Consider the following 7,828-nt stretch of genomic DNA (forward strand, 5'->3'; position numbering starts at 1 on the left):
TCAGTTCAATTCAGTCACTCAGTCGTGTCTGACTCTTTGCGACCTCATGAATTGCAGCATGCCAGGTCTCCCTGTCCATCACCAACTCCCGGAGTCCACTCAAACTCACGTCCATCAAGTCAGTGATGCCATCCAGCCATCTCATCCTCTGTCGTCCCCTTCTCCTCCTGCCCCCAATCCTTCCCAGCATCAGGGTCTTTTCCAATGAGTCAACTCTTCACATGAGGAGACCAAAGTATTGGAGTTTCAGCTTCAGCATCAGTCCTTCCAATGAACACCCGGGACTGATCTCCTTTAGGATGGCATCTTTAACAAAGATGAAAGGTAGACTTGATTTAGAGCAGTAGGTGATATGTAAGTATTCTTCATCCTGAGGGTATTTTTTTTTTCTAGATTATATAATTCTACTTATTTCAATTCTTTAAGAAAACAGTTTGTGGCCACTATCATGAGATCACTAATTTCAAGTCACCCTCTAGGTTTTCGGTGTCTTTCTGAGATAGAAAAAATCAAGATTCTGCCTTGGTTCTAAAGTTAACCTGTGAGAGCTATTTACTTGCTGCTGCTGCTGCTGCTAAGTCGCTTCAGTCATGTCCGACTCTGTGCGACCCCATAGATGGCAGCCCATCAGGCTCCCCCATCCCTGGGATTCTCCAGGCAAGAACACTGCAGTGGGTTGCCATTTCCTTCTCCAGTACATGAAAGTGAAAAGTGAAAGTGAAGTCGCTCAGTCGTGTCCAACTCTACATGACCCCATGGACTACAGCCTACCAGGCTCCTCTGTCCATAGGATTTTCCAGGCAAGAATACTGGAGTTGGGTGCCATTGCTTTCTCTGATTTACTTGCTAAGTGTATCAAATAGACTTCTTCTTCTTTTTTTTTAAACAGGGAGAAGAAACTTAAAGGCTTTTCTCTTAGTTTAAGTGAATGTGCACAGTTTCCTGTAATTAAATTAACACGTAAGTCGTTAGGTCAAAGTCAGTATGTTAACATTCACAAGATTAGTGAATAAAATCAACTTCCTATGATAGAGAGGATTTATAACTTGAAACTTTTCTGTAACAAATTTTAATAAATGTAGTCTCTTACTGTATAAATTAATAGTCTTAAGAATAGATCAATACTTTTTAGATGACATCACAGATTTTTGCCCTTTTTAAAAGTTAGTGATATTAGAAGCTTAACTTTGCATTGACAATATCCATAAGGTGGACAGATTTCTTATAAATATTATCATATGTGATCGAGAATAAAGGTAGTGTATATTTACCTATTAATCTAAAGTCATGCTCTGTGCTTTCAAAATCGCTTGTGTCAATGGCTTTGCTATTTTTCAGTAAAATTTTTCTCTTTAAGAATTGAGACATGTGGCCTCTTGTTTGAATTCATTTTTAGTCAAGATTGAATAAAAGTTAAGGCTTGTAATAATTTGTAAATTATTACACAAATATAGGGCCAGACCAACATATTACACTATTAAAACCAGCATATATAAGTTTCTGACATAAATATAACTTTTAAGCTACCCTTTTTGTCTTATATTTTTACAGTTAGCTATAGAAAATGCTACCTTGAGTGATACTGTTTGGGTATGTTTTTCATCATAACTAAGTTTTTCTCTGCAATAGTTGAAGCATTGTGCAGAGTCAATGGTAAAGATGTAGGCTCTGGAGCGAGACAGTCTCACCTTCAGCAAGTTTCTTAGCACCTCTTTGCCTCTGTTTTCTGATACATATAGCTTGTGTGTGTGTGTGTGTGTGTGTGTGTGTGTATATATATATAATATATAATATATATAATGATAATAATGACTTTTCATTTTTGATTTTTATTGGAAGTATAGTTGCTTTGCAATGTTGTGTTAGTCTCTGCTGTAGAGCAAAGTGAATCAGGTATTGTTTACATATATCCCCTCATTTTGGAATTTCTTACCCATGTAGGTCATCACAGAGCACTGAGTAGAGTTTCCTTTGCTATACAGTAAGCTTCATTAGTTGTCTACTTTATACAAAGTATCAGCAGTATGTATATGTCAATCCCAGTCTCCCAATTCATCCCATCCCACCACTTTCCCCTTTGGTATCCGTGTGATTGTTCTCCATGTCTGTGAATTATTATTGTTATTGTTCAGTTGCTCAGTTGTGTCCGACCCTGTGACCCCCATGTACTGCAGCATACCAGGTGTCCCTTTCCTGAGCTGTCTCCTGGAGCTTGCTCAAACTCATGTCCATTGAGTTGGTGATGCCGTCCAACCATCTCATCCTCTGTTGTCCCTTTCTCTTTCTGCCTTCAGTCTTTCCCAGCATCAGAGTCTTTTCCAATCAATCAGCTCTTTGCATCAGATGGACAAAGTATTAGTGAATTTTTATAAGGATTTTTGTAATGATTCAAAGCATTCATCTACTTAAAAGCACTAGCTAATTCATAATACTGGCTAAGTCACTGATAAGTCTTTAGTTCAGTTCAGTTCAGTAGCTCAGTCGTGTCCAACTCTTTGCGACCCCATGAACTGCAGTATGCCAGGCCTCCCTGTCCATCACCAGCTCTGAGAGTTTACCCAAACTCGTGTCCTATAAGTCTTAATTATCCACAATTTCAAAAAAGTATATTTCCTGTAAACTGAAAACAAAATCTATATAGCAATTTTATGAAAGATCAATGCCCTCTTTCAAATCAAGGGTCACTAGCATTTTCCAAAAAGGAAAGAAAAATAAATTTTGTAAAACACTTTCCTGAATTTATGTCTCTAAACACTAAACAAAAATTCATTTATGAGTTAATGATTGAAAACTATGAACTATTGATTATTATAAAACACTCAGGATTAAGGAGAACAGTAGTACTGATGTGGTAAAAAGAATAACTTTTTAAGTCTCACTACACCATTCTCCTGACCTTGAAATACATGAAATCATTGTAGTAAAATGTTTAATTTTAACTCAGAACTATGGCTGCATGGCCAGAAATTACTACTAATCTTTTAAGATCACCTGATTATTGTGAAATTGAGGTCTCTCAGGGGGGCATGATCTATAAATTTGTACTTAATCTAGCTTCGTATTTCTGTGTAAGCTGAACACTAAAATAACTTTTTTTCTTATTCACCCTATATCAAAATGAGACATTTCTAGGATCAGAGTAATAATGCACATTATTAATTTACTAATAAAGATTTTACTTCTAAGCACTGTGTACTTATAGTTGTTGTTCATAAGTAATCATTGAATTGAATTTTAACAAAGTCTTATAACTTCCAAGAACTTTCAAATGAAATGGGTATGTATTCCTGTATATGTTTCATATCTGTTTTACATGTAAAGGATATCCTTTAGGTATCCTGTGAATGAAGAGGCTTGGGTTGAGTTTCCTCAAAGCAGAACCTGAGGAGATAGAATTTGGTGCCTGAGTTTTACTGAAGCTGTGCTTTCTAGGGAATGTCTACAAGCAAAGATGTTAAGCGTGATAGGGAAGTGGAAGAGAAGACATTGACTCATGTAAAGAGAAACCTTGGCTTTATCCAAGGGATGTTTCTGAAGCGGTAAAAAGCCCATACAGAGTTATCTCCTCCTGAAACAAAATAGCCACCCATACCCATTTGTAACTCATATCACTCAGACATTGACTGTAAGTCACCTTGGGAGTGGCAGTGAGGCATATTCCCCATGCTGAAGCTGCTCTGGGGGACATCTCTAGAGAAGTGAGTGGTTCTATTCCATTAGCACCCAACAGTGACATCAGCTTAGACATGGATACACCACCCATTAAAGCATCTGCTCTAAAAGAAACACATCATTCCTGTAGTATTTTCAAACCGCTAGCCTCCTGAAACATTCAAGCAGCACATACTAAAATTGACCTAATTTTTTAAAAAGGTAACGTAAGGAAATGTTTTTAACATGTTCATTTTTTTTTCTAGAGCACTTGTTTTATAATTCTGTTGATGTAGAAGGAAATTAATTATGGAGGAGAAGGTACACATTGTGGAGGTACTGTTCTCAAGAAAATGCAGAAGAATGGGAAGAATATAATGATGACATTGAAACTTTGTAATAGAACTATTGAAGTGAATTGATATTTTCCTTTGAATTTTTAAGTTCTTAAAATGGCTTTAAAATCAGTCATATTTGAGAAGCTTAAAAAGATTCCCAGAAACAAAATAAATCTTATGTGTAACAGGGCATATTTTGGGTTTACTAAAGCTGAAGTCTAAAGATTTATAAACTGATTTATTTGGCAATCATTGCAGCTGAATCACAACTCTTTTTGCAAAACATTTCCTTTTTACTCTGCCAGTTTGAATCATCTATCTTGAGAATCTAAATGTATCACTATGGTGATGGAAGAGAGAAAGTGAAAAGTTTTGTTGAAGTGGGAAAATTTGTTTTCAGTTAGTACTTGTGCTATAAATCTTCTGGATCTAGGTTTTAAGTGTAGAAATAGAAATGATGGTTGGGCTGTTACCACTTTTGAATACATTACAGAACAAACACTTTCCTTGGGAACTGATGTTATTGGAGAGTCAATTTTACATAAAAATATTAATAAATGCCTTTCAATCTTCTTGTACTTGAAAGTCTTAAATGCACACACACACATAGAATGTATGTATGTATATTTCAATTTGATCTTTATTGAGATCCTGGTAGAGTGAACACACTGCTTTCATAAATATCTTAGAAATGAGCAATATTTACACAGAAGTAAAGTGACAGAACTTGGTTTCCCCCATAATTACTGATTTCTCAATGCACTGGACTGTGTTTGTCAAACTACACACTAGATTTATATCCTGTGCTCCTGCTTCTGAATCCTATCTCTGCACTACTTCATTCTATCTCCACACTGATTTCAAATTATCATCTTAAAACACAATCTGAAAGCCTTTTATCTTCTTAAAACACAATCTGAAAGCCTTCGATGCTTCCCCATTACCCATGGAATGGAGTCTAAACTCAGCAGAGTAGCTGTCACCGTTGGAACTGGGCTTTAATTTGCCTCCTTATCTTCACACCACCCACTCCAGTATTCTTGGGTTTCCCTTGTGGCTCAACTGGTAAAGAATTCACCTGCAATGAGGGAGACCTGGGTTCAATCTCTGGGTTGGGAAGATCCCCTGGAGAAGGGAATGGCTATCCAATCCAGTATTCTGGCCTGGAGAATTCCATGGACTATGTAGTCCATGCAAGAGTCAGACACAACTGAGAGACTTTCACTTCACTTCACATCTTCACACTATGACAACCTGTGCTGGTATAATGGGCTTTCCAGGGGCTCAGTGGTAAAGAATCTGCCTGCCAATGCAGGAGCTTCAGGAGATGTGGGTTTGATCCCTGGGTCAGGAAGATCTCCTGCCATTTCCTACTCCAAGGTCTCCTGGAGTAGGAAATAGCAACCCATTCTTGCCAGGGAGTCCCATGGACAGAGGAGCCTGGTGGTCTACAGTCCATGGGGTTGCAGAGTCAGACATGACTGAGCATGAACCTGCTAGTATAAAGTCAAAATCATCTTTGATACTTTTATCAGATTAAAACGTGCCTATTTCTGTTAAGCTATGTTACATCTTCTGACATACTCTCTGCTATTTGAGCTTATTTCCTAGGATATCATTCAGTTCCTATCTGTGGCTAATAGGATTTGATATGTGCATAGGACTCAACACAGGCCAGTATGTTATTTTGACAGAAAACAGTTCCATGCTTAAAGACAATTCAGGAGGCTTTCATTTTGAGTTACAAGCAAGTTGAGTGGATGGCATCCAGAAATGGGGCAAAAAAAGCAAAATAGCACATCCCAGGAAGAATAATATTAGTAAATTCTTCTGTAGCACTTACTATATGCCTGGCAAAGTCTATGCACTCTGCATGTTATATACCTGGCACTATCTATGCACTTTGTGTGTATTGACATCATTTAATCCTCACAACTCTACTTCCCTATTCTAAGATGAAGAAATTAAAGCATAAAGAAAGTAAATGATTTACTTCAGGTGACACAATTATGGTAGAGATAAGCTGAAAAAGGACTCAGTCTGATTACACTGGTACCCAAGATATGGTTACATAGCCTCTGTTCCAGTTTGTAGTTCTAATTCCCATCAGACCCAAAAGTATTTTGTTTCTTATCTTCAGATTTTTGTGAGGGTATATGGTACATGATACAATCTTTTTTAGTTGAGCTCATTTAAGTATATTTCTATTTGTTTCATTCAAAATAGCCTTAGTGAGACTTGCCCATTTCCATTTTTGAAAAAATTCTAACTGTGAACTTCTTGATGTTCAAGCTGATTTTAGAAAAGGCAGAGGAACCAGAGATCAAATTGCCAACATTTGCTGGATCATGGGAAAAGCAAGAGAGTTTCAGAAAAATATCTATTTCTGCTTTATTGACTATGCCAAAGCCTCTGACTGTGTGGATCACAATAAACTGTGGAAAAATTCTGAGAGAGATGGGAATACAAGACCACCTGACCTGCCTCTTGAGAAATCTGTATGCAGGCCAGGAAGCAACAGTTAGAACTGAACATGGAACAACAGACTGGTTCCAAATAGGACAAGGAGTACGCCAAGGCTGTATATTGTCACCCTACTTATTTAACTTATATGCAGAGTACATCATGAGAAATGCTGGACTGGAAGAAACACAAGCTGGAATCAAGATTTCCGGGAGAAATATCAATAACCTCAGATATGCAGATGACACCACCCTTATGGCAGAAAGTGAAGAGGAACTTAAAAGCCTCTTGATGAAAGTGAAAGTGGAGAGTGAAAAAGTTGGCCTAAAGCTCAACATTCAGAAAAAGAAGATCATGGCCTCCGGTCCCATCACTTCATGGGAAATAGATGGGGAATCAGTGGAAACAGTGTCAGACTTTATTTTTTTGGGCTCCAAAATCACTGCAGATGGTGACTGCAGCCATGAAATTAAAAGATGCTTACTCCTTGGAAGAAAAGTTATGACCAACCTAGATAGCATATTCAAAAGCAGAGACATTACTTTGCCGACTAAGGTCCATCTAGTCAAGGCTATGGTTTTCCCAGTAGTCATGTATGGATGTGAGAGTTGGACTGTGAAGAAGGCTGAGCACCGAAGAATTGATGCTTTTGAACTGTGGTGTTGGAGAAGACTCTTGAGAGTCCCTTGGACTGCAAGGAGATCCAACCAGTCCATTCTGAAGGAGATCAGCCCTGGGATTTCTTTGGAAGCAATGATGCTAAAGCTGAAACTCCAGTACTTTGGCCACCTCATGCAAAGAGTTGACTCACTGGAAAAGACTCTGATGTTGGGAGGGATTGGGGGCAGGAGGAGAAGGGGACGACAGAGGATGAGATAGCTGGATGGCATCACTGACTCGATGGACGCGAGTCTGAGTGAACTCCGGGAGTTGGTCATGGGCAGGGAGGCCTGGTGTGCTGCGATTCATGGGATCACAAAGAGTCGGACACGACTGAGAGACTGAACTGAACTGAACTGAATCTATCAATATAATTGAAATGCATTTTCCAAAATTTTTGTCTGTTGAAACTGTATTAGTACTTCATGAATTAGCTGAAATCCTTCTGTTTATTTGTAGCTTTTCTGAATGCATTTCCACTGCCCCCATCCCAAGTGACAATTGTTTTTCTTCCTTCTTTTGCTTAGTCCACATCTTACGCTATATTTAAGGACTTGAGACATTCTACTTTTGATATTTTAAGTTCTATACCTATTTTCCAAAATATTATTTTGAGATATATGAAATTATCAATTCACAAGAAGTTTTTACTTACTAAAATGGCATTTTCATGTGATTCAATTTAATATGTTGGAAAGAAACTGACCAGTAGTGAT

This window comes from Budorcas taxicolor, chromosome 6 (genome assembly GCF_023091745.1).
Source record: "Budorcas taxicolor isolate Tak-1 chromosome 6, Takin1.1, whole genome shotgun sequence".
In the NCBI taxonomy this organism is placed as follows: Eukaryota; Metazoa; Chordata; class Mammalia; order Artiodactyla; family Bovidae; genus Budorcas; species Budorcas taxicolor.